This window comes from Somniosus microcephalus, chromosome 3 (genome assembly GCF_052327205.1).
Source record: "Somniosus microcephalus isolate GS21.2 chromosome 3, FLI_Smic_1.0, whole genome shotgun sequence".
NCBI lineage: Eukaryota > Metazoa > Chordata > Chondrichthyes > Squaliformes > Somniosidae > Somniosus > Somniosus microcephalus.
This window is the reverse complement of record NC_140989.1, coordinates 173,067,773-173,087,747: the sequence shown is the minus strand read 5'-3', so window position 1 is coordinate 173,087,747 and position 19,975 is coordinate 173,067,773. Positions and strand designations below refer to the sequence as shown.

General features: G+C 47.2%; 1 protein-coding gene and 1 non-coding gene across 2 annotated transcripts in view; one reads left to right on the top strand and one right to left on the bottom strand.

Moving 5' to 3' along the window:
* The window catches only part of LOC147121566 (retinol dehydrogenase 13-like), a 202,727-nt gene that overhangs the window by 59,108 nt on the left and 123,644 nt on the right, over positions 1 to 19,975 (bottom strand). The window lies entirely within an intron of this gene.
* On the top strand, positions 9,455 to 9,569 carry LOC147121571 (U5 spliceosomal RNA). The gene has a single exon (XR_015077785.1). It is a non-coding gene; the product is annotated as a U5 spliceosomal RNA (small nuclear RNA).

Below are 19,975 nucleotides of genomic sequence, written 5' to 3'. Positions count from 1 at the left end.
GGATCAGTGCTGGGGCCTCAACTATTTACAATCTATATTAATGACTTGGATGAAGGGACCAAGTGTAATGTAGCCAACTTTGCTGATGATACAACGATAGGTGGGAAAGCAAATTGTGTGGAGGATACAAAGAATCTCCAAAGGGATATAGATAGGCTAAGTGAGTGGGCAAAAATCTGGCAGATGGAGAATAATGTGGGAAATTGCGAGGTTATCCAGTTTGGTAAGAAAAATAAAAACTTATATTAGGAAAAAGAGGGTGGTCAGGAGCAATGTGGACCCTTGAAAACTGATATCGGTGGTATTGTCAATGATAATAAGGGAATGGCGGACATGTTGAATAATTACTTTGTGCAGTATTTACAGTAGAAGAGGAGGATAGCATACCAGAAATCTCAAGGAAACTAATATTGAATCATAGACAGGGCCTCAATAAAATTAATGTAAGCAAAATAGCAGCAATGAAGAAAATAATGGCACTAAATAGTGACAAATCCACAGGATCAGATGGTTTCCATCCCAGGGTTTTAAAGGAAGTAGATGAGCACATTGTAGATTCAGGATTCAGGCTTGGGCTGATAAGTGACAGGTAACATTCACATCACAGAAGTGCCAGGCAATGACTATCTCCAACAAGCGAGAGTCTAACATCCTGGGCGGTCACCATTGACCAGAAACTTAACTGAACCAGCCACATAAATACTGTGGCAACAAGAGCAGGTCAGAGTCTGGGTATTTTGTGGCGAGTGTCTCATCTCCTGACTCCCCAAAGCCTTTCCACCATTTACAAGGCACAAGTAAGGAGTGTGATGGAATACTGTCCACATGTCTGGATGAGTGCAGCTCCAACAACACTCAAGAAGCTCGACACCATCCAGGACAAAGCAGCCCGCTTGATTGGCACCCCATCCACCGCATTAAACATTCACTCCCTCCACCACCGGCGTACTGTGGCTGCAGTGTGTACCATCTCTGCCCCAGAGGGCTGTGAATGCTGAGTCTGTGAGTATATTCAAGGCTGAGATAGATAGATTTTTGGACTCGAGGGGAATCAAGGGATATGGAGATCGGGCGGGAAAGTGGAGTTGAGGTCGATGATCAGCCATGATCTTATTGAATGGCGGAGCAGGCTCGAGGGGCCATATGACCTACTCCTGCTCTTATTTCTTATGTTCTTATGTTCAGCTACAAGATGCACTGCAGCAACTCACCAAGGCTTCTTCGACAGCACCTCCCAAACCCGCGACCTCTTTCACCTAGAAGGACAAGGGCAACAGGCGCATGGGAACACCACCACCTCCAAGTTCCCCTCCAAGTCACACACCATCCTGACGTAAAAGTATATCGCCGATCCTTCATCGCTGCTGGGTCAAAATCCTGGAACTCCCTCCCTAACAGGGGGAGTACCTTCACCACACGGACTGCAGTGGTTCAAGAAGGCGGCTCACCACCACCTTCTCAAAGGCAATTAGGGATGGGCAATAAATGCTGGCCTTGCCAGCGACGGCCACATCCCACAAACGAATAATTAAAAAAAAACTATAATCTTCCATAGTTTCTCTCGATTCAGGAACCGTCCCTTTAGATTGGAAAATTTCGCATGTCACTCCACTATTTAAGAATGGGTAATGTCTATGGGTGTTATTTATATTGACTTCCAGAAGGCATTTGATAAAGTCCCACATAAGAGACAGTTAACTAAGGTTGAAGCCCATGGAATTGAAGGCAAATTATTGACCTGGTTAGGAAATTGGCTGAGCGGCAGGAGACAGAGAGTAGGGATAATGGGCAGATACACTAATTGGCAGGATGTGACTAGTGGTGTCCCGCAAGGATCTGTGTTGGGGCTTCAACTATTCACTGTATTTATTAACGGCATAGAAAGACACATATCCAAATTTGCTGAAGACACAAAGATAGGCGGTATCGTAGGCAGTGTAGATGAAAGCATAAAATTACAAAGGGAAAGTAAATGGGTAAAACTGTGTGTGGTAAACCACTGTTATTGTTGTTCACCATTGTTGTTGTTGTTGCACACTGTTGTATCTATGCATGCCTCAGCATGCCTCTGTTGGCTCCGCCCCTGGCTCCACCCACAGGCCCAGGTATAAAAGTGACTGCTCTGCAGCCCCCTGCCTTCTTGGAACCCAGTCAACCACGAGAGGCATGCTCTGTTCTTTGCTAATAAAAGCCTTTTAGTTACTCTCCTAACTCTCCGTCTTTTATGAGTAATTGATAGCGCATCAATTTTATTAGCAAAAACAAAATGTTGGCACCAAACGCTGAGCAGCAGGCTGCTGCACCAAATGCTATATATAATTATGTTCACTTATATATCAGAGATCAGATCAGAATCAGAATATATCAGCACAGAATTAATAAAAATAAGTGGTGTGTTTTGTGGAACCAGTCCTCATCCACCACTATTCCCCTCTACCTGGCTGAACTTGTTTTCCCATTGAACAACTTTTTTGACTCAATAACAAAATACTGCAGATACTGGATAGACGAAAAAGCAACAGGAAATGCTGGAAAAACTCAGCAGGCCAGGCAACATCCGTGGAGAAAAAATAGAGTCAACGGTTCAGGTGAACCCTTCTCCTTTGACTCCACTCATTCCTACCAAATTAAAGGTGTTGCTATGGATACCCGCATGGGTCCTAGCTATGCCTGCCCTTTCGTGGGATATGCGGAACACTCTTTGTCCCAGTCCAACTCCAATCGCGGGTGACCCGGACTCAACCACCGCCTCGTCTGATGACCACAGCGACTCGCTCGACCATATGCTGGCCTCCGTGACGTTGGACCAATCTCTCCCTCACCAACTGTCCAGGTCCATGATGGACATTACGGTAAACGGCCGCGCCACTACCTGCCTTTTCGACAGCGGGAGCACGGAGAGCTTTATCCACCCCGACACGGTGCGCAGTTACTCTCTCCCGGTCCTGCCGACGCGCCATCGGATCTCTATGGCTTCCAAATCCCATTCAGCAGACGTCGGTGGCTACTGTGTAGTGACCCTTTCAGTAAGGGGCACAGAATACAAAAATTTTAAACTTCTTGTCCTGCCCCATCTCTGCGCTGCCATTCTACTGGGGTTGGATTTTCAGTGCCACCTTAAAAGTGTCACATTAGCGTACGGCGGACCCCTCCCCCCACTCACAGTCTGCAGCCAGCAGCTTTTAAATCGCCCGCCGCGCACCATTTGCAGCCTCTCCACGCTTAAAGTCTCCCCCCCCCCCTTGTTCGCTAACCTCACCCGCGACTGTAAGCCCATCGCTACCAAAAGCAGGCGGTACAGTGCCGGGGATAGGAGCTTCATTAAATCCGAAGTAGCAAGACTCCTGAAGGAAGGGATTATTGAGGGTAGCACTAGCCCATGGCGAGCACAAGTGGTGGTAGTGAAGACTGGCGAAAAACAGCACCTAGTTATTGACTACAGCCAGACGATCAATCGCTACACCCAGTTAGATGCATACCCACTCCCCCTCATATCTGACATGGTCAATCAGATAGCACAATACCGGGTGTTCTCGACGATTGATCTGAAGTCGGCATACCACCAGCTCCCCATCGGGGCTGAGGACCGCCAGTACACAGCTTTTGAAGCTGACGGTCATCTCTACCACTTCCTCCGAGTCCCCTTCGGCGTCACCAACGGGGTTTCGGTCTTCCAAAGGGAGATGGACCGAATGGTTGACCAGAACGCGCTGCAGGCCACCTTCCCCTATCTAGACAACGCCACCATCTGCGGCCACGACCAGCAGGACCATGACGTTAACCTACAGAAATTCCTCCGTACGGCCCAGCGGCTGAATCTAACATACAACAAGGACAAATGTATGTTTCGCACCACGCGCCTCGCCATTCTTGGCTGCGTAGTGGAGAACGGAGTCATCGGCCCCGACAGAATGCGCCCCCTTATGGAGCTCCCCCTCCCCCACTGCCAAAAAGCACTGAAGAGATGCCTAGGGTTTTTCTCTTACTATGCTCAGTGGGTGCCCAACTATGCGGACAAAGCCAGACCCCTCATCAAGTCCACCTCCTTCCCCCTGACAGCAGAGGCATGTGCAGCCTTCACTCTCATAAAAAAAGATATTGCGAAGGCCACAATGCACGCAGTGGATGAGTCCATCCCTTTCCAAGTGGAGAGCGACGCATCCGACTTCACCCTAGCTGCAACCCTTAACCAGGCGGGGAGACCCGTGGCCTTTTTCTCAAGGACCCTCCAGGGCCCCGAGATTCGACACTCCTCTGTCGAAAAGGAGGCCCAGGCCATTGTGGAAGCGGTGCGACATTGGAGGCATTACCTGGCCGGAAAACGATTTACCCTGCTCACTGACCAGCGTTCAGTAGCTTTTATGTTTAATAATAATCAGAGGGGCAAAATCAAGAACGACAAGATCTTGAGGTGGAGAATTGAACTCTCCACCTACAATTACGATATCTTGTACCGGCCCGGGAAACTCAATGAGCCCCCAGATGCCCTATCACGTGGTACATGCGCCAACGCGCAGGTCGATAGACTGCAGACCCTCCACAATGACCTCTGTCACCCGGGGGTCACCAGGTTCTTCCATTTCATCAAATCCCGTAACCTGCCCTACTCCATCGAGGAGGTCAGGACCATGACCAGGAACTGCCGAATCTGTGCCGAGTGCAAACCGCATTTTTATAGGCCAGACAGAGCAAGCCTGATCAAGGCCACTCGCCCCTTCGAGCGCCTGAGCGTCGATTTTAAAGGGCCCCTCCCCTCCTCTGACCGCAACGTGTACTTCCTCAACATAATTGATGAGTACTCCCGTTTCCCGTTTGCCATCCCGTGCCCGGACATGACCAGTACCACGGTCATTAAATGTCTGAATGACCTTTTCGCCTTGTTCGGCTTCCCTAGCTATATCCATAGCGACTGGGGCTCATCCTTTATGAGCGACGAACTCCGTCAGTACCTGCTCACGAGAGGTATTGCTACAAGCAGAACCACCAGCTACAACCCCCGGGGGAACGGCCAGGTGGAAAGAGAGAACGCGACGGTTTGGAAGGCCGTCCTCTTAAACTTAAAATCTAAGGGCCTTCCGACCTCTCGCTGGCAGGAGGTCCTCCCTGCGGCGCTCCACTCCATTCGGTCACTGCTTTGTACGGCCACCAATGCCACCCCCCATGAAAAAATGTTCACTTTCCCCAGGAAGTCCACATCGGGGACCTCGCTACCGACACGGCTGACGTCTCCAGGACCCGTCCTACTGCGGAAGCACGTGAGGTCTCATAAAACGGACCCCCTGGTCGAGAGGGTGAGCCTCCTCCATGCCAACCCCCAGTATGCTTACGTGGCGTACCCGGACAGGCAGGAGGACACAGTCTCCATACGAGACCTCGCACCTTCGGGTGCCCCTGAAACACTACCATTGCGGAAGGACACAGTCTCCAAATGAGACCTCGCACCTTCGGGTGCCCCTGAAACACTACCATTGCCATCCACCACCACCCACAACCCAACCCCGGTAGACGGCATGCCGCAGCCCCAGGACCCGTCATTGACCACCCAACCACTCAATGAGACGCCAGATTCAACGTTGGATGCTGCACCATCACCGCCGCCACCACGACGATCAGGACGGCATACAAGGCCACCTGATAGACTTACTTACACGAACCTTTAGTACACTTCACCCTGCCGGACTCAATTTTAAACAAGGGGTGAATGTGGTAAACCACTGTTATTGTTGTTCACCGTTGTTGTTGTTGTTGCACACTGTTGTATCTATGCATGCCTCAGCATGCCTCTGCTGGCTCCGCCCCTGGCTCCACCCACAGGCCCAGGTATAAAGGTGACTGCTCTGCAGCCCCCTGCCTTCTTGGAACCCAGTCAACCATGAGAGGCATGCTCTGTTCTTTGCTAATAAAAGCCTTTTAGTTACTCTCCTAACTCTCCATCTTTTATGAGTAATTGATAGCGCATCACTGTGGCAAATGGATTTCAATGTAGACACATGTGAGGTCATCCACTCTGGACCTAAAAAGGATAGAGCAGGGTATTTTCTAAATGGTGAGAGGCTAAAAACAGTGGAGGTCCAAAGAGACTTGGGGGTCCAGGTACATTGATCATTAAAATGTCATGAACAGGTACAGAAAATAATCAAAAAGGCCAATGGACTAGAATACAAGGGGGTAGAAATCATGCTACAGCTATACAAAACCCTGGTTAGACCACACCTGTGAGCAGTTCTGGGCACCACACCTTAGGAAGAATATATTGGCCTTGGAGGGAGTGCAGCGTAGATTTACCAGAATGATACCCGGACTCCAATTACGAAGAGAGATTACACAAATTAGGGTTGTATTCCCTGGAATTTAGAAGGTTAAGGGGTGACTTGATTGAAGTTTTCAAGATATTAAGGGGAACAGATAGGGTGGATAGAAAGAAAGTATTTCCGTTGGTTGGGGATTCTAGGACTAGGGAGCATAGTCTAAAAAATAGAGCCAAACCTTTCAGGAGTGAAATTAGGAAACACTTCTACACACAAAGGGTGGTAGAAGTTTGGAACTCTCTTCCGCAAACGGCAATTAATGCTAGATCAATTGTTAATTTTAAATCTTGCATTGATAGATTTTTGTTAAACAAAGATATTAAGGGATATGGGCCAAAGACGGGTATATGGAGTTAGGTTGCAGATCAGCCATGATCTCACTGAATGGCGGTACAGGCTCGAGGGGCTAATTGGCCACTCCTGTTCCTATGTTCCTAAAATAAATTAGAGATCTGCTGTTGTTCAAAGAGCATTTTCTCAGCCCAGTGATTTTAATGCTAAACAACTACCCACCTCCCCCCCCCCCCCGCCGCACTCCATATTAGAGATTTTGTCAATACAGTGCAGGGGGAGACGACTGTGGTGAAGACAGCATACTGAACCTACATAAATTGAGCAGCATCCGTAAGTTGCTGAGCCACATGCTGATGATGCGTGATGACTGGAATGTTGGAATAAATGACTTCGCAATGATCCAGGAATGGCTTTCGCCAGTGGGACGACCTTTCCTACGCTGTTGGCAGTGCACAATCCTTCAACACTATTCTTTTTGTTTTTAGCCCAGTGAAGTTGGGAAGGCATTGCACGGGATGAATTAACAGATGAAGTTAGGAACATCTACACAAATCTTATTGTATTGAGTTTTGCACAAACATATTTTTGAGCATGGGATGGAAATGGACAATGAATTTTGGTCTGGGTCCCTATCCCTCTCCCCCTTGTCCTTGCATTCCACGATCTGTGGGCCATGTAGGGAATACAGTGTCCAGCGAGATATCTGCGCTCCTCTAATCCTGCCCTCTTGAGCATCCCTGATTATAATCGCTCAACCATTGGTGGTCGTGCCTTCTGTTGCCTAGGCTGTAAGCTCTGGAATTCCCTGCCTAAACCTCTCCGCCTCGCTACCTCTCTTTCCTCCTTTAAAACGCTCCTTAAAACCTACCGCTTTGACCAAGCTTTTGGTCATCTGCCCTAATTTCAACTTATATGGCTCGGTGTCAAATTTCTTGTAATATAATACTCCTGTGAAGCGCCTTGGGACGTTTTACTACATTAAAGGTGCTATCTAAATACAAGTTGTTGTTGTAATAGACACTCACAATAATCTCATAATTTAGCTGTATAGAAAACATAGAAACATAGAAGATAGGAGCAGGAGTAGGCCTTTCGGCCCCTCGAGCCTGCTCCGCCATTCAACGAGATCATGCCTGATCATCCAAATTCAGTGCCCTGTCCCTGCCTTCTCGCCATACCCCTTGATCCCTTTAGCCTTAAGAAATATATCCAACTCCTTCTTGAATATATTTAATGAACTGGCCTCCACTGCCCTCTGTGGTAGAGAATTCCACAGGTTCACCACTCTCTGGTTGAAGAAATTCCTCCTCATCTCAGTCCTAAATGGCTTACCCCTTACCCTTAGGCTGTGACCCCTGGTTCTGGACTCCCCGACCATCGGGAACACCCTTCCTGCATCTAATCTGTCTAGTCCTGACAGAAATTTATAAGTTTCAATGAGATCACCTCTCATTCTTCTAAACTCCAGCGAGTACAAGCCTAATCGACCCAATCTCTCCTCGTACGTCATTCCTGCCATCCCAGGTATCAGCCTGGTGTATCTTCGCTGCACCCCCTCCATGGCAAGAACATCCTTCCTCAGATAGGGCGACCAAAACTGCACACAATACTCAAGATGTGGTCTCACCAAGGCCCTGTACAACTGCAGCAAGACATCCTTGTTCCTGTACTCAAACCTTCTTGCTACGAAGGCCAACATACCATTTGCCTTCTTAACCGCCTGCTGCACCTGCATGCTTACCTTCAGCGACTGGTGCACAAGGACACCCAGGTCTCGTTGCACTTCCCCTTCTCCCAATCTATTGCCATTCAGATAATAATCTGCCTTCCTGTTTTTACCACCAAAGTGGATAACCTCGCATTTATCCACATTATATTGCATCTGCCATGCTTCCGCCCAATCACCCAACCTGTCCAGATCATACTGGATTTTCAGGGCATCCTCCTCACAGCACACTCTCCCACCCAGCTTTGTGTCGTCTGCAAATTTTGAGATATTACATCCAATTCCCTCGTCTAGATCATTAATATATATTGTGAATAGCTGGGGTCCTAGGACCGATCCCTGCTGTACCCCACTAGTCACTGCCTGCCACTTGGAGAACGACCCGTTAATTCCGACTCTTTGCTTTCTGTCTGCCAACCAGTTCTTTATCCAAGTCAATACCTTGCCTCCAATCCCATGTGCCTTAACTTTGCATGCTAGTCTCTTATGCGGGACCTTCCTTTGGTTTTGTTGAAATGGGACTTTGTTGTTTTATTTTAAACATCTTTTTAGTTGGGTGACATGTTAGATTTTTGTATCATTGGTTCAAGTACCTTCAAGGGGCACTTGTGCAGTCCTGGCAGTGGGACAACTCAGTGCCACCCCTATTGGTCTATTTAAAATCAGTCCCTCCTTCCTGAACTCTGACCCATAAAAAGTTGGGATTAAAGTGCAAATACCAGAATGCAGGATTGACCACGCCAGACGCGGAGCTTCGTTTTCCTCACGTTTATTTATTAAAATCACCTCGTGAGCACAAAGACTGAGAGAAGAAATAATAAACTTCCGGCTAACTAAGCTGCTCAGTAACTATAATCCGGAACATCTCCTTCCCGCCGGCCATTGGTGCAGCCTGATCTGCCCCGCCCCCTTATCTACATAACCAGAATGCCCTGCGAAAATAGATTAGTTATTCCTCTTTCTGTGGAAGATACTGAGAGTTTTCAGTTAGTTTTTATAATGAACTCTATTTTAGTTAAATTGGGCTTTCTGTGGTATCGATGTTGACTGTCGGTGTGGTCGCTCAGTACGTCGTTAAAGAGGTGGGTTTGTGGTGGGTCTGGAGTAGCGGCGGTGGATATTCCGTACACTCTGGTTTCTCTTCAGATCGTATAAATCTTTCGCCTTTTACTAAAGATTTCCGTGGAGAGGAACACTCGGAGTTTTAATTAATTTTTTGAGGCCTTGCCTTTGGTGGGGCTTGTGTTGAAATAAATATCAGATTGTTTTCAATGGTGTTGGACCTTTCATTAGAATAAAGTGGAGTGTGTCTGCAGGCACGTTGTTGTTATTTGAATAACCATTTTGCTGATGCGTTGAGCCTCAAAGCACCTTGCCACGTTAACGCAAACTATTCCAGTTACTTGGAACCTTAACAACGCCTAATCAACTTGGAACGTTAAGGCCTAATCACCGGAGCTTTCAAAGAAGTATGAAAACTTGTTGGAAGGGCTCTTCCCGTCAGCTCCCTGCTGCACGCTGTCCTCAGAAGAATCCAAGAAATTTACAGCACAGACGGAGGCCATTCGACCCATCGTTCCTGCCGAAAAACAACTATCCAGCCTAATCCCATTTCCAGCTCTTGGTCAGTAGTCTTGTAGATTACAGCACTTAAAGTGCATATCCAACTACTTTTTAAATGCGATGAGGGTTTCTGCCTCAACCACCCTTTCATGCAGTGAGTTCCAGACCCCACCACCCACTGGGTGAACAGATTTCTCCTCAACTCCCCTCTAATCCTGCCAATTAATTTAAATCTCTGCTCCTTGGTTATTGACCCTTCTGCTAAGGGAAATAGGTCCTTCCTATCCACTTTATCTAGGCCCCTCATAATTTTATATACCTCAATCAAGTCTCCCAAGTGGAAATTTAAAAAGTCAAAGAAAAATGAGAAGACAAAAGTGCAGGGTAGCGATAGAGGTAATGATAACCAGAGTGCAACAGGAAGGGACAGAGCGTATACACATAAGAGTGTATCAAAAAGAGGGGTCAGAGTAGGGAAAAATCGTAAAAAGACAAAATTAGAAGCTCTATATCTGAACGCACGCAGCATTCGTAACAAGATAGATGGGTTGACAGCACAAATAGAAATAAATGGGTATGATCTGATAGCCATTACAGAGACATGGTTGCAAGGTGACCAAGGCTGGGAACTGAATATTCAGGGGTATTTGCCATTTCGTTAGAATAGACAGAAAGGAAAAGGAGGTGGTGTAGCTCTGTTAATAAAGGATGAGATCAGTGCAGTAGTGAGAAACTATGTTGGCTTAGAAGATCAAGACGTAGAATCAATTTGGGTGGAGATAAGGAATAATAAGGGTAAGTAGTCACTGGTGGGAGTAGTCTACAGGCCCCCAAACAGTAGCCACACTGTAGGACAGAGTATAAATCAAGAAATAATAGAGGCTTGTAAGAAAGGTACGGCTATAATCATGGGAGATTTTAATCTTCATATTGATTGGACAAAGCAAATTAGCAAAGGTAGACTTGAGGAAGAGTTCTTAGAGTGTATGTGGGAAGGTTTCTTGGAACAATATGCCGTGGAACCAACCAAGGAGAAGACTATTTTAGATCTGGTAATGTGTAACGAGGCTGGATTAATTAATGATCTCGAAGTGAAGGATCCTCTTGGGAAGAGTGATTATAGCATGGTAGAATTTCAAATTCAGTTTGAGGGTCAGAAAGCTAGGTCTCAAACTAGTGTCCTGAACTTAAATAAAGGTAATTGCAATCCTCGGTTCTGAGGGACTGCCTAAGAAGGAGAAGAATTACAAAGGTATGAAGGCAGACTTGGTTAAAGTAGACTGGGAAAATATATTACAGGGTAAGACTGTAGAAAAGCAGTGGCAAACATTTAAGGAGATATTTCATAACACTCAGCAAAGATATATTCCAGTGAGAAAGAAAGACTCTAAGAGAAGGATGAACCATTCGTGGCTAACTAAGGAAGTAAAGGATGGAATCAAATTGAAAACAAAGGCATACAATGTTGTGAAGAATAGTGGAAGGCCAGAGGATTGGGAAATTTTTTTAAACCAGCAAAGGACAACTAAATAAATGATAAAGAGAGAGAAGATAGCTTATGAGAGTAAGTTAGCAAGAAATATAAAAACAGACAGTAAGAGCTTCTACAGGTATATAAAAAGGAAGAGAGTAGTTAAAGTAAACATTGGTCCCCTAGAGGATGAGTCTGGGGAATTAATAATGGGAAACAGAGAAATGGCATAGACTTTGAACAGATATTTTGTATCGGTCTTCACGGTAGAAGACACTAAAAGCATCCCAATAATGGATAATTAAGGGGCTATTGGTGTGGAGGGGAACTTAAAACAATCACTATCACTAGAGAAGAAGTACTAGGCAAACTAATGGGACTAAAGGTGGACAAGTCCCCTGGACCCGATGGCCTGTATCGTAGGGTCTTAAAAGAGGTGGCTGCAGAGATAGTGGATGCATTGGTTGTAATCTACCAAAATTCCCTGGATTCTGGAGAAGTCCCAGTGGACTGGAAAACCGCAAATGTAACGCCCCTATTTAAGAAAGGAGGGAGACAAAAAGTAGGCAACTATAGACCAGTTAGCCTAACATCTGTCATTGGGAAAATGCTGGAGTCCATCATTAAGGAAGTGGTAGCAGGAAATTTAGACAATCATAATATAGTCAAGCAGAGTCAGCATGGTTTTATGAAAAGGAAATCATGTTTGACAAATTTGCTGGAGTTCTTTGAGGATGTAACGAGCAGGGTGGATAAAGGGGAACCAGTAGATGTGTATTTAGATTTCTAGAAGGCATTTGATAAGGTGCCACATAAAAGGTTACTGCACAAGATAAGAGCTCACAGGGTTGGGGGTAATATATTAGCATGGATAGAGGATTGGCTAACTAACAGAAAACAGAGTGTCGTGATAAATGGGTCATTTTCCGGTTGGCAATCAGTAATTAGTGGGGTGCCACAGGGATCAGTGCTGGGGCCTCAACTATTTACAATCTATATTAATGACTTGGATGAAGGGACCAAGTGTAATGTAGCCAACTTTGCTGATGATACAACGATAGGTGGGAAAGCAAATTGTGTGGAGGATACAAAGAATCTCCAAAGGGATATAGATAGGCTAAGTGAGTGGGCAAAAATCTGGCAGATGGAGAATAATGTGGGAAATTGCGAGGTTATCCAGTTTGGTAAGAAAAATAAAAACTTATATTAGGAAAAAGAGGGTGGTCAGGAGCAATGTGGACCCTTGAAAACTGATATCGGTGGTATTGTCAATGATAATAAGGGAATGGCGGACATGTTGAATAATTACTTTGTGCAGTATTTACAGTAGAAGAGGAGGATAGCATACCAGAAATCTCAAGGAAACTAATATTGAATCATAGACAGGGCCTCAATAAAATTAATGTAAGCAAAATAGCAGCAATGAAGAAAATAATGGCACTAAATAGTGACAAATCCACAGGATCAGATGGTTTCCATCCCAGGGTTTTAAAGGAAGTAGATGAGCACATTGTAGATTCAGGATTCAGGCTTGGGCTGATAAGTGACAGGTAACATTCACATCACAGAAGTGCCAGGCAATGACTATCTCCAACAAGCGAGAGTCTAACATCCTGGGCGGTCACCATTGACCAGAAACTTAACTGAACCAGCCACATAAATACTGTGGCAACAAGAGCAGGTCAGAGTCTGGGTATTTTGTGGCGAGTGTCTCATCTCCTGACTCCCCAAAGCCTTTCCACCATTTACAAGGCACAAGTAAGGAGTGTGATGGAATACTGTCCACATGTCTGGATGAGTGCAGCTCCAACAACACTCAAGAAGCTCGACACCATCCAGGACAAAGCAGCCCGCTTGATTGGCACCCCATCCACCGCATTAAACATTCACTCCCTCCACCACCGGCGTACTGTGGCTGCAGTGTGTACCATCTCTGCCCCAGAGGGCTGTGAATGCTGAGTCTGTGAGTATATTCAAGGCTGAGATAGATAGATTTTTGGACTCGAGGGGAATCAAGGGATATGGAGATCGGGCGGGAAAGTGGAGTTGAGGTCGATGATCAGCCATGATCTTATTGAATGGCGGAGCAGGCTCGAGGGGCCATATGACCTACTCCTGCTCTTATTTCTTATGTTCTTATGTTCAGCTACAAGATGCACTGCAGCAACTCACCAAGGCTTCTTCGACAGCACCTCCCAAACCCGCGACCTCTTTCACCTAGAAGGACAAGGGCAACAGGCGCATGGGAACACCACCACCTCCAAGTTCCCCTCCAAGTCACACACCATCCTGACGTAAAAGTATATCGCCGATCCTTCATCGCTGCTGGGTCAAAATCCTGGAACTCCCTCCCTAACAGGGGGAGTACCTTCACCACACGGACTGCAGTGGTTCAAGAAGGCGGCTCACCACCACCTTCTCAAAGGCAATTAGGGATGGGCAATAAATGCTGGCCTTGCCAGCGACGGCCACATCCCACAAACGAATAATTAAAAAAAAACTATAATCTTCCATAGTTTCTCTCGATTCAGGAACCGTCCCTTTAGATTGGAAAATTTCGCATGTCACTCCACTATTTAAGAATGGGTAATGTCTATGGGTGTTATTTATATTGACTTCCAGAAGGCATTTGATAAAGTCCCACATAAGAGACAGTTAACTAAGGTTGAAGCCCATGGAATTGAAGGCAAATTATTGACCTGGTTAGGAAATTGGCTGAGCGGCAGGAGACAGAGAGTAGGGATAATGGGCAGATACACTAATTGGCAGGATGTGACTAGTGGTGTCCCGCAAGGATCTGTGTTGGGGCTTCAACTATTCACTGTATTTATTAACGGCATAGAAAGACACATATCCAAATTTGCTGAAGACACAAAGATAGGCGGTATCGTAGGCAGTGTAGATGAAAGCATAAAATTACAAAGGGAAAGTAAATGGGTAAAACTGTGTGTGGTAAACCACTGTTATTGTTGTTCACCATTGTTGTTGTTGTTGCACACTGTTGTATCTATGCATGCCTCAGCATGCCTCTGTTGGCTCCGCCCCTGGCTCCACCCACAGGCCCAGGTATAAAAGTGACTGCTCTGCAGCCCCCTGCCTTCTTGGAACCCAGTCAACCACGAGAGGCATGCTCTGTTCTTTGCTAATAAAAGCCTTTTAGTTACTCTCCTAACTCTCCGTCTTTTATGAGTAATTGATAGCGCATCAATTTTATTAGCAAAAACAAAATGTTGGCACCAAACGCTGAGCAGCAGGCTGCTGCACCAAATGCTATATATAATTATGTTCACTTATATATCAGAGATCAGATCAGAATCAGAATATATCAGCACAGAATTAATAAAAATAAGTGGTGTGTTTTGTGGAACCAGTCCTCATCCACCACTATTCCCCTCTACCTGGCTGAACTTGTTTTCCCATTGAACAACTTTTTTGACTCAATAACAAAATACTGCAGATACTGGATAGACGAAAAAGCAACAGGAAATGCTGGAAAAACTCAGCAGGCCAGGCAACATCCGTGGAGAAAAAATAGAGTCAACGGTTCAGGTGAACCCTTCTCCTTTGACTCCACTCATTCCTACCAAATTAAAGGTGTTGCTATGGATACCCGCATGGGTCCTAGCTATGCCTGCCCTTTCGTGGGATATGCGGAACACTCTTTGTCCCAGTCCAACTCCAATCGCGGGTGACCCGGACTCAACCACCGCCTCGTCTGATGACCACAGCGACTCGCTCGACCATATGCTGGCCTCCGTGACGTTGGACCAATCTCTCCCTCACCAACTGTCCAGGTCCATGATGGACATTACGGTAAACGGCCGCGCCACTACCTGCCTTTTCGACAGCGGGAGCACGGAGAGCTTTATCCACCCCGACACGGTGCGCAGTTACTCTCTCCCGGTCCTGCCGACGCGCCATCGGATCTCTATGGCTTCCAAATCCCATTCAGCAGACGTCGGTGGCTACTGTGTAGTGACCCTTTCAGTAAGGGGCACAGAATACAAAAATTTTAAACTTCTTGTCCTGCCCCATCTCTGCGCTGCCATTCTACTGGGGTTGGATTTTCAGTGCCACCTTAAAAGTGTCACATTAGCGTACGGCGGACCCCTCCCCCCACTCACAGTCTGCAGCCAGCAGCTTTTAAATCGCCCGCCGCGCACCATTTGCAGCCTCTCCACGCTTAAAGTCTCCCCCCCCCCCTTGTTCGCTAACCTCACCCGCGACTGTAAGCCCATCGCTACCAAAAGCAGGCGGTACAGTGCCGGGGATAGGAGCTTCATTAAATCCGAAGTAGCAAGACTCCTGAAGGAAGGGATTATTGAGGGTAGCACTAGCCCATGGCGAGCACAAGTGGTGGTAGTGAAGACTGGCGAAAAACAGCACCTAGTTATTGACTACAGCCAGACGATCAATCGCTACACCCAGTTAGATGCATACCCACTCCCCCTCATATCTGACATGGTCAATCAGATAGCACAATACCGGGTGTTCTCGACGATTGATCTGAAGTCGGCATACCACCAGCTCCCCATCGGGGCTGAGGACCGCCAGTACACAGCTTTTGAAGCTGACGGTCATCTCTACCACTTCCTCCGAGTCCCCTTCGGCGTCACCAACGGGGTTTCGGTCTTCCAAAGGGAGATGGACCGAATGGTTGACCAGAACGCGCTGCAGGCCACCTTCCCCTATCTAGACAACGCCACCATCTGCGGCCACGACCAGCAGGACCATGACGTTAACCTACAGAAATTCCTCCGTACGGCCCAGCGGCTGAATCTAACATACAACAAGGACAAATGTATGTTTCGCACCACGCGCCTCGCCATTCTTGGCTGCGTAGTGGAGAACGGAGTCATCGGCCCCGACAGAATGCGCCCCCTTATGGAGCTCCCCCTCCCCCACTGCCAAAAAGCACTGAAGAGATGCCTAGGGTTTTTCTCTTACTATGCTCAGTGGGTGCCCAACTATGCGGACAAAGCCAGACCCCTCATCAAGTCCACCTCCTTCCCCCTGACAGCAGAGGCATGTGCAGCCTTCACTCTCATAAAAAAAGATATTGCGAAGGCCACAATGCACGCAGTGGATGAGTCCATCCCTTTCCAAGTGGAGAGCGACGCATCCGACTTCACCCTAGCTGCAACCCTTAACCAGGCGGGGAGACCCGTGGCCTTTTTCTCAAGGACCCTCCAGGGCCCCGAGATTCGACACTCCTCTGTCGAAAAGGAGGCCCAGGCCATTGTGGAAGCGGTGCGACATTGGAGGCATTACCTGGCCGGAAAACGATTTACCCTGCTCACTGACCAGCGTTCAGTAGCTTTTATGTTTAATAATAATCAGAGGGGCAAAATCAAGAACGACAAGATCTTGAGGTGGAGAATTGAACTCTCCACCTACAATTACGATATCTTGTACCGGCCCGGGAAACTCAATGAGCCCCCAGATGCCCTATCACGTGGTACATGCGCCAACGCGCAGGTCGATAGACTGCAGACCCTCCACAATGACCTCTGTCACCCGGGGGTCACCAGGTTCTTCCATTTCATCAAATCCCGTAACCTGCCCTACTCCATCGAGGAGGTCAGGACCATGACCAGGAACTGCCGAATCTGTGCCGAGTGCAAACCGCATTTTTATAGGCCAGACAGAGCAAGCCTGATCAAGGCCACTCGCCCCTTCGAGCGCCTGAGCGTCGATTTTAAAGGGCCCCTCCCCTCCTCTGACCGCAACGTGTACTTCCTCAACATAATTGATGAGTACTCCCGTTTCCCGTTTGCCATCCCGTGCCCGGACATGACCAGTACCACGGTCATTAAATGTCTGAATGACCTTTTCGCCTTGTTCGGCTTCCCTAGCTATATCCATAGCGACTGGGGCTCATCCTTTATGAGCGACGAACTCCGTCAGTACCTGCTCACGAGAGGTATTGCTACAAGCAGAACCACCAGCTACAACCCCCGGGGGAACGGCCAGGTGGAAAGAGAGAACGCGACGGTTTGGAAGGCCGTCCTCTTAAACTTAAAATCTAAGGGCCTTCCGACCTCTCGCTGGCAGGAGGTCCTCCCTGCGGCGCTCCACTCCATTCGGTCACTGCTTTGTACGGCCACCAATGCCACCCCCCATGAAAAAATGTTCACTTTCCCCAGGAAGTCCACATCGGGGACCTCGCTACCGACACGGCTGACGTCTCCAGGACCCGTCCTACTGCGGAAGCACGTGAGGTCTCATAAAACGGACCCCCTGGTCGAGAGGGTGAGCCTCCTCCATGCCAACCCCCAGTATGCTTACGTGGCGTACCCGGACAGGCAGGAGGACACAGTCTCCATACGAGACCTCGCACCTTCGGGTGCCCCTGAAACACTACCATTGCGGAAGGACACAGTCTCCAAATGAGACCTCGCACCTTCGGGTGCCCCTGAAACACTACCATTGCCATCCACCACCACCCACAACCCAACCCCGGTAGACGGCATGCCGCAGCCCCAGGACCCGTCATTGACCACCCAACCACTCAATGAGACGCCAGATTCAACGTTGGATGCTGCACCATCACCGCCGCCACCACGACGATCAGGACGGCATACAAGGCCACCTGATAGACTTACTTACACGAACCTTTAGTACACTTCACCCTGCCGGACTCAATTTTAAACAAGGGGTGAATGTGGTAAACCACTGTTATTGTTGTTCACCGTTGTTGTTGTTGTTGCACACTGTTGTATCTATGCATGCCTCAGCATGCCTCTGCTGGCTCCGCCCCTGGCTCCACCCACAGGCCCAGGTATAAAGGTGACTGCTCTGCAGCCCCCTGCCTTCTTGGAACCCAGTCAACCATGAGAGGCATGCTCTGTTCTTTGCTAATAAAAGCCTTTTAGTTACTCTCCTAACTCTCCATCTTTTATGAGTAATTGATAGCGCATCACTGTGGCAAATGGATTTCAATGTAGACACATGTGAGGTCATCCACTCTGGACCTAAAAAGGATAGAGCAGGGTATTTTCTAAATGGTGAGAGGCTAAAAACAGTGGAGGTCCAAAGAGACTTGGGGGTCCAGGTACATTGATCATTAAAATGTCATGAACAGGTACAGAAAATAATCAAAAAGGCCAATGGACTAGAATACAAGGGGGTAGAAATCATGCTACAGCTATACAAAACCCTGGTTAGACCACACCTGTGAGCAGTTCTGGGCACCACACCTTAGGAAGAATATATTGGCCTTGGAGGGAGTGCAGCGTAGATTTACCAGAATGATACCCGGACTCCAATTACGAAGAGAGATTACACAAATTAGGGTTGTATTCCCTGGAATTTAGAAGGTTAAGGGGTGACTTGATTGAAGTTTTCAAGATATTAAGGGGAACAGATAGGGTGGATAGAAAGAAAGTATTTCCGTTGGTTGGGGATTCTAGGACTAGGGAGCATAGTCTAAAAAATAGAGCCAAACCTTTCAGGAGTGAAATTAGGAAACACTTCTACACACAAAGGGTGGTAGAAGTTTGGAACTCTCTTCCGCAAACGGCAATTAATGCTAGATCAATTGTTAATTTTAAATCTTGCATTGATAGATTTTTGTTAAACAAAGATATTAAGGGATATGGGCCAAAGACGGGTATATGGAGTTAGGTTGCAGATCAGCCATGATCTCACTGAATGGCGGTACAGGCTCGAGGGGCTAATTGGCCACTCCTGTTCCTATGTTCCTAAAATAAATTAGAGATCTGCTGTTGTTCAAAGAGCATTTTCTCAGCCCAGTGATTTTAATGCTAAACAACTACCCACCTCCCCCCCCCCCCCGCCGCACTCCATATTAGAGATTTTGTCAATACAGTGCAGGGGGAGACGACTGTGGTGAAGACAGCATACTGAACCTACATAAATTGAGCAGCATCCGTAAGTTGCTGAGCCACATGCTGATGATGCGTGATGACTGGAATGTTGGAATAAATGACTTCGCAATGATCCAGGAATGGCTTTCGCCAGTGGGACGACCTTTCCTACGCTGTTGGCAGTGCACAATCCTTCAACACTATTCTTTTTGTTTTTAGCCCAGTGAAGTTGGGAAGGCATTGCACGGGATGAATTAACAGATGAAGTTAGGAACATCTACACAAATCTTATTGTATTGAGTTTTGCACAAACATATTTTTGAGCATGGGATGGAAATGGACAATGAATTTTGGTCTGGGTCCCTATCCCTCTCCCCCTTGTCCTTGCATTCCACGATCTGTGGGCCATGTAGGGAATACAGTGTCCAGCGAGATATCTGCGCTCCTCTAATCCTGCCCTCTTGAGCATCCCTGATTATAATCGCTCAACCATTGGTGGTCGTGCCTTCTGTTGCCTAGGCTGTAAGCTCTGGAATTCCCTGCCTAAACCTCTCCGCCTCGCTACCTCTCTTTCCTCCTTTAAAACGCTCCTTAAAACCTACCGCTTTGACCAAGCTTTTGGTCATCTGCCCTAATTTCAACTTATATGGCTCGGTGTCAAATTTCTTGTAATATAATACTCCTGTGAAGCGCCTTGGGACGTTTTACTACATTAAAGGTGCTATCTAAATACAAGTTGTTGTTGTAATAGACACTCACAATAATCTCATAATTTAGCTGTATA